This window comes from Engraulis encrasicolus, chromosome 8 (genome assembly GCF_034702125.1).
Source record: "Engraulis encrasicolus isolate BLACKSEA-1 chromosome 8, IST_EnEncr_1.0, whole genome shotgun sequence".
NCBI lineage: Eukaryota > Metazoa > Chordata > Actinopteri > Clupeiformes > Engraulidae > Engraulis > Engraulis encrasicolus.
This window is the reverse complement of record NC_085864.1, coordinates 13,317,608-13,325,848: the sequence shown is the minus strand read 5'-3', so window position 1 is coordinate 13,325,848 and position 8,241 is coordinate 13,317,608. Positions and strand designations below refer to the sequence as shown.

Below are 8,241 nucleotides of genomic sequence, written 5' to 3'. Positions count from 1 at the left end.
GTGTAAGTACTGTGGTTCGTAAAATGTACCCTGAGGCCTTACGTTTAAAGGGACACCTACGTGGGAGATCTATTTAGTTGCTTGTACACTATATTTACTACCCGACGAGAAATGCACTCGCTGACCAATGCACTGAATGTTTACCTTTCTCATTTAACTAACCTACCACCACCATCAAATTCATTCATTCACCATCAAGTATTCATTATGACTGGAAAAATTGCACTTTTCATACATGAAGAGGGGGAACTTCTCCATGGTCCGCCATTTTGAATTTCCAAAAATAGCCATTTTTAGCTGCAAAAGTGACTCTACTTGGACCATACTAGAAAATATCAAATTTGGATATTGGAAGATCAAATTTGGCAATAGGCAGCCCAGTTTCAATGAGCAGCATAGTTGCAGTACCTTCTTTGACCATTTCCTGCACAGTGTCCCTTTAAGTGTGAGAGTGGGTATTTCTCAAAGTGAAGTATCCAAGGACGAGAAACTAGTGGTTTAATGAATAATTGGATACTTCTTGGTCAGATCCACGAAAAATGGGCATCACTCGTCTTAGCACTAGAAAGGCCAGTGCGTAAGTGTGTATGTGGTGTATGCGCGCGTGCGGGTGCGTGTGAGTGTGTGTGATGTGGTGTGTGTGGGTGAGTGTGTGTGTGGGAGAGGTGTGTGTGTGTGGGGTGTGTGGTGTGTGTGTTGTGGGTGATGTGTGGTGTGTGTGTGTGCGCATACTTGCTGGTGTCGCAGTTATCGTAGGCGCTGGTGGAATTCTCGTGCTGCTGTAGTGAAGTTCTCAACGGCAGAGAAGAGGGGATCTAGAGACGGAGAGAGAGAGAGAGAGAGACAGACAGAAAGAGACAGAGAAAGAGAGAGAAAGAGACAGAAGAGAGAGGAGATAGAGGGCTGGGGAGAGGGGAGAGAAAGATGGGGGAGAGAGAGAGATGGAGAGAGGAGAGAGAGGGGGTGGGGAGAGTAGAGGAAAGGAGAGGGAAAGATGGAGAGAGATATGAAGAAGGGGAAAAGATAGAGAAACAGGCATTGAGACGGAGAAGGGGATAAGAGGGACTAAAATGGCATTATGGCAAAAGCGGTGTGTGGTGTGCACCTACCACAGCTGACTTGGCCCGGTTGAAGTGGGGTGATTTGGGTGTGTGTGTTCGTGCGAGTCCGTGCGTGCGTGCGTGCGTGCTGCGTGCGTTGCGTGCGTGCTGCGTCTGGCGTGCGGTGTGTGACTGTATGTGTGTGTGTGTGTGTGTGTGTGTATGCTTGCGTGAGTTTGTGCGCCTACCAAAATTGACGTTGTGCTGTGACGTGATGTCTGTGCGTATTACATTACATTACATTGCATTGCATTTGGCAGACGCTTAACCAATAACCAAAGCGACTTTCAAAAGAGGACATAATCAAGCCAACATCACAAGCAAATACAAAGTGCACAGGAGATATACAGAACAACAAGTGCAATAGCAAAGAGGTGTTTCGTTTTTTTTTTTTTTTTTAATAAAGAGGAAATAACGAGTACACACACGCAACACAAACACACACATCACAAACTAAACTAAACTAAAACATCATGTCCAGTAGTCCATGCCTCTGGGGCGCAAGGCCAGTTCAAGCATTAAGTCTAGTAGAGATTGCTCTCGAAAGAGGAATGTCTTTAGTTGTTTTCTTGAAGGCTGCAAGAGATGTGCTTAGTCTTGCTGCCTCTGGAGACGTTTCCAAACCACTTGGGAACCACCAACGTAGACACATCTTGAACGGGAGTACCTACAGTACCCGGCCCCCCCTACAATGCACACACCCTTTACCGAGGTAAATGCCACGTCAGTCCACCTCGGTACGATACCCGGCCTAGCGTGCAGTGTACCCCAAACAAAACAACCTGCCGGTTGGCACTTGGGAGCCGCTTGGAATGTTTTAGACGACATGCCGACGGCACTATTAAATATATGCTCATTATTCACCAGCACGAAACCGATCAGCGATATAACAACATGTCCTATAAAATTGTGATGAGAACCCCCTCCAGGAAAGTAGGAAGAGTCATAAAAAGAATAGCCTAAATAATGTAATGATTATCTTTTTTTTTTTTAAAAATGATAGATCAGGATGAATTGCATTAATGTGCAAGCTCTGACAAAATGTAAATTGAGTGTAGCCAGAACCCATAACCGATATATTCAGCATCGCAAGATTTGAAATCGTCTAATAAAATTGCAACTTTCAGACTTTTGGTCTGGATGTGGGATTACTTTATTTCGTTTGGTAAAAATTACTGAGCAGTGCAAATACACCTCACCGCGCAGTGAACCTAACAGCTGCATCGTTTTGAGCGTGTAAGCGTTGGCTATTTTAATCTCACAATCGCCAACAGCTGGGGCGATAACCTAACCTCACACTTCCCTAATGACTTTAGTTTGTCACATTGCAAAAAAGATACGAGCGACTGGATATTGCTGTTTTTTCGTGCTCAAATTAAAGTGTAACCAACTGTCGGGTTATGTGGTCGCAGGTGAAGAAAGTGCGCAATGTTTCCAGTCGACACCTCCTCCTTTGTTAACCAAACTACCCCTGGAGAGTACTGTTACACCACAAAATAACGCCAAGACACAAATATTGGTTTTTAAAAAATAATATCGTAATTAACTAACAGAAATCTAAAAGAGGTCCCCCGGGGCACCCCAAATCTATTAACAAGTCCCAGAAATTCCAACTTATCCCTTGGAGATCCCCCCCACAGTCATCAACCGTTTCCAGAAGGAGGCGGAGGAGGCGGTGGCCCAAAGTGTCCATCCGCATTGCGGGGCTGGGGAGACAGGAAGAGCATTGGTGACAGTAGGCCTTGATTCCATAGGCATTCCCAAATGACACTCACTTCCCATATTAAAGTAGGCTATGCAGGTTAAATCCTGGCACTTATTCCTCCACGATGATTTACAAACACTGCCACTCGCTAGTCTTAAGGTTGTAAACCATTAGGGGGTGAAGTTTGCTCACGCACCCTCGCAAACTAGGCACGGCTTCACTGCAATGTGTGGCTGCGATTCACCTGGGTAGGCCAGCGTGTGTTAAAAAGTGAGTCCAAGTACAACTGGGTGTTGGAGAGAGAGAAGAGAGAGAGAGGGAAATATATGCTGGGAAATATATCAATGTCATCTCATAATCATGGAGTGTCCACATTGCGATTTCATCTTGGGTCAGTCAAAAAGGGCATGCACCTAGCGCACCGGGAAAGTGCTGTGCTTATTTTTCGAAACAAGAAAACCCTGGTTCATCATATGCATGGCTTAAAACCTGACTGTAAAATGTTTGCCACCGTGCTATAGTTTATCTCTCTCATAATAGCACCGTGGCGACTGTGACCACACAGTTAGATGACCTCGCGCGCGTAAACCCATTAAAATATCGCCCTACCCTTCTGTGGCTATTCAGAGGCAATATGAACCAATTAGGATCGGCTGTTGCTATTAAGCAAAATACATTCCCTGGTGTCACTCAACTAAACTACAATAAGATGCATCTTTGTCTAATATTTGGAGACATCGCCACTTGCTTTTCTTTCTGCGGGGAATTAAGCGCCTCTCTCTTCGCCCTCGCTCTCTCTCCACTCCACATCTCACCTCGCCCACACACACAGACACAAGCACCACACACACACACACACACACACACACACAAACACACACACACACCACAACACACACACACACACATCCACACACGACCACAAAACACACACACACAAACACACACAACAGTTTGGGGAGGAACGCATTTAAACTGTAACAGTTTTAGGTCAGTAGGGAAAGAGAGCAGGACTCGGGACGAATGAAAAAATTTGCGATGTTACACGAAAACCTTATAACATGATCCGAAATTATAAGGAAAAGCCACCAAAGTTGTCAGGTTTACACAGGCAAAAGGGATATGTTAGTGTCAGTAGACACTGTCGGGGTCGAATGAAACAACGCCGTTTCAATCCGTCCCTCTCGCCCATTGGGACTTAAAGAGGCAGGATCAAAATAAAAGGGAGCACTTGAGATTGACCTATTTACCAACTGTCTTGAGCACCGTCTTAGCGCAACAACAAAGCACTTATCGAAAACATAGCCTAGATTAATTGGGAAAATTACAAAAAATAGCCTAACAATTTATAGAACTTTGGCTGATAGGCCTAAGTCCGACTCCCTCTACCCTTTTTGGAATTATTGCAGCCTTAACAGGGAGGAAACGTTAATTGGTCATAGGTCAACTGCAAGAAGACACAAAATTTTGTGACTTGACGTGATGTGATGAATAATTAGCAACTACAATATGCAACAGGCATAGTATAGAGCCGCACTCAGTCATTATCATTGGGTGAATGTCCCGACCCTGTGTTGTCCCGCGTGCTCATGCAAGGGGTGGGGAAAAACAATGAACTGAAGCGTGCCAACACCACCCATCCCCGGACCCGACCAACAAAACCCACTTGAAAGAATCCAATCCAGCAATATGGGTAGTCTTGTTCAGTATTTTACTGTGGGCCCATGGTATGTTTGAATTCATGGCATGGCCTGTGTTTATCTCCAATAGTGCCAAGAAGATGTTTTGGCCCTCCAGAGCTAGTGGTGTTCCCAAAAAGCGCATGTTCGAATTTGCTGTAAATAGGCTAACGATCAGTAAGCCTCAACTATGTCCTGTCGTGTCGTTTTCCTTCGTTTTCGAGTTTTTTGTAAAACAAAGGCCCACCGTTAAAGCGCCTAAATATACGATAATAGGCCCTAATAAGCAAATAAAGTAAGCTAAATATAATTAGAGCCTAAAATAAAGTTGTTTGTAAGGCGAAACTATGAACTTCAGGCAATCGCATAAAATTTGGCCGGAAGGGATTTTGAGATATCTTGGCCTATAGGCTACCGATGGCTTTAATGAACTTCAATGACTGGCATACATACAAGAGTAGTCCGGTAAACAATAATTGACTTGTAGACCACCAAGAACATCCTGATGCTGAAGTGGGGAGGGTGTGTTTTTTTTCACTGTCAACAATGTTTCCCGCGACACACACACACACACACACAGACAAACAAGCCTCACACACAGTCACACACCACACACACACACGCCACACACACGACACACACCCCACACACACACACACATCGACACACAGATACGCCGCTAATCGTCTCTCCTCCTCTCTCCCTCCGTCTCTCCGCTCTCTCTTCTCATTGTTGCATAACGTGCATCTGGAATTAGGTAATAGGCAGTTGTGGTGTCACCCAGCACATTTTCATAGAAATGCGGCTGGGGTTTTTTTTTAAAAATGAAATCTTTGTATCTCAGATTATTTGTGGAACAGTCTCCTGCGTTTCACTTTTGATGTTTGCGTCACCGTGGACAAGTGTCTAGCTTCGAAAACTTAATGCAAAGCGGCTAAAATGGTTTCAGAACGTGTTGAACTTTTTCAGAACAGAATGTTATGTCTGTGGGGGATGGGGGGTTTACAGCAGTGCCAGTGCAGTGCAAAGGGTGACTGCACAGCATTTTTGGGTTGACATGTCGTGGCGCTGACAGGTTATCCATCCCTCCCGAAGGAGTCTAAGTTCCCCCAGTCAAAGGCATACTGTTGGTTGCGCATCTCCACCCGAAAGCACCTAGAATTTGCAGTCGCTAATCACAGATGATTAGCCACACACTGGTGTAACAGATGTATTGTCAGGTGTGCATCACATCCCCAGTTAACCGGAATCCCGTCGATCGCGGCACAACAGCGCATTGAAAGGATGAAATGTTCACAAGAAGCAACTCAATACAAAAAAAACGTCTTCCAAACCTATTAGTCCGTAGGCTATCCTGAGGATATCCGTTCCTGATTTGAATAGGTAGTGCAGAAATAATTAACAGACATCACTTAGCCTATAAGTTAGGAGCGGAATTGAGACGGTGAATGCAGGACAGAATAATGAAAACAAAACACCGTCGACTGGCGGTCTTGTTTAGGGATCACGCTTGTGTTATTATCAAATACCCAATGTTACGTGCGCAATTGGCTGACTCTTTCCACTTGTAGCCTAAAACTGAGGGAGGGATCAACATACAATGAGCTACACTGAAGCAGATTAGCCTACTCTGCTTCGCCAAAAAAAAAAAACAGTGCACCAATAATACCCCCGTCTTCAACCTACTATTTAGGCTACCAGATATAGGCCTATAGGCTAGTAATAGTATTAAGTTGTGCTACCTTGTTTTTTGTGGTAACGACAGTGTAGGTCAGGTAATAACCTGCAATAGGGGAAGCGGCATGCGCCAGTTTTAAAGACGGAAATGTCGTCGCCCAAATGTAAAAATCACCTCTCTCATGCTGACATGACGGGGCACTACTTCATTAGGCTACAATGTTGTTCATGTCATGTCTGTTTGACTCACACTATACGAGTGGTTCAATTTGTGTTTTTGTGCTCATCGCACAAATGAGACAGACAGGCTTGCTTGATAGGGCTACACAAAGCAAGCGACATCGGTCCACTCAAAATGGGTCCGAACTCCGCCGCTTGATTTCATGTCCTCCTCAGTCTCTCTCCAATTACGGTTTATTAGCCTACTCTGTTTTGCTATTTTCGTTATTCTTAGCCCTGGCATTACAGATGAAGCAACTGTGATCAGTGAGGTTGTGGAAACGGTTGAATAGGCCTATGGTCCTAAATTGGGGTTAGGGTTATTGTGGTTGTGGTCTGTTTTAGGGCTCACACTTGTGTTATTATCAAATGGCCCTATCAAATGCCCAATGCTAAATAAAACATGCAATTTGCTGACTGTATTTCTACTACTACTAAAACTGGGCGACGGGCAAGGACGGAAGCACAAACAGACCACAGACACAGGCAGACGCTGCTCTGCAAAAGCGGTGCTATACTGCCCCCCCGCATTCCGAATGGCCACAGGGTGTAATGATCACGGTACGCTGTCGCGGCCCGGCACGGTAATGAGCAGATTGAAGTTACACCATCTGTAGAGAGCGACTGGATGGCAGAGCCAGACGGCTTGTGCTGGAGGAGCGCAGTTCTCTTCCAGTAACATAAGGCGTTAGTAAGTCCTTCAGATAAGCTGGGGCCGTTCCTGTGATGGTTTTGTAGGCAAGGGTCAATGCCTTGTGCTTGATCCGGGCGGCGATCGGTAACCAGTGCAACTCCATAAATAGAGGAGTAACATGGGTCCTTTTGGGTTGATTGAATATCAATCGTGCCGCCGCATTATGGATCATCTGCAGAGGCTTTAGCGCACAAGCAGGTAGACCTGTCATGAGTGAGTTGCAGTAGTCAACGCGGGACAGGACCGTGGCCTGGACCAGTCGTTGTGTAGAATATTGTGTCAGCACAGGTCTGATATTCCGTACGTTGGACATCTGGATTCGACAGGTCTGGGTGACCGAGTTGATGTAGTTGGAGCATGACAGCTCATCATCAATCATGACGCCAAGGTTTTTGGCGACTTTGTTTGGGGTCACGATGGTGGAGCCTATCTTGAGGTTGATGTTGTGACTGATCGGCTCTTTAGCTGGGATCACCAGGAGCTCTGTCTTGGCCAGGTTCAGCTGTAGGTGGTGGTCCTTCATCCATGTTGACAAATCGGTGAGGCAGGCAGAGATGCGTTCCGAAACCGTGGTGTCCTCTGGACGGAACGACAGGTACATCTGGGTGTCATCAGCATAGCAGTGGTAGGAGAACCCATGTGTTTGAATGACACGTCCCAGGGAGGAGGTGTATATTGCAAACAGAAGGGGTCCCAGCACTGATCCTTGGGGTACGCCTGTGGAGAGTGTGTGAGTCGTAGACAGCTTCCCTTGCCATGACACACTGAAGGTGCGTCCAGAGAGGTAGGAGTTGAACCATGAGTGGACAACGCCTGTGATTCCCATGGCTGTGAGTATCCTCAGGAGGATCTTGTGGTTGACTGTGTCAAAGGCTGCAGACAGGTCTAGTAGTATGAGGACCGAGGATAGTCCATTCTTGCAGTCCTTAGAGCTTCAGTCACTGAGAGTAACGCAGTTTCAGTTGAATGTCCACTTCTGAAACCAGATTGTTTTGGGTCCAGTAATCCGTTCTGGTTTAGGAAGTTGGTGACCTGCTTTGCAACTGCCCTTTCTAGAGTCTTGGATAGGAAGGGAAGCAGTGAGACAGGTCTGTAGTTTTCGACATGAGCAGGGTTCAGTGTAGGCTTCTTTAGTAGTGGTGTCACCCTTGCTTGTTTGAAGGCGGA

General features: G+C 45.9%; 1 pseudogene; it reads right to left on the bottom strand.

Annotated features, from left to right (window-relative positions):
- Positions 1–747: 747 nt before the first annotated feature.
- Positions 748–8,241, bottom strand: part of LOC134454808 (glutamate carboxypeptidase 2-like) — a 26,688-nt pseudogene continuing 19,194 nt past the window's right edge.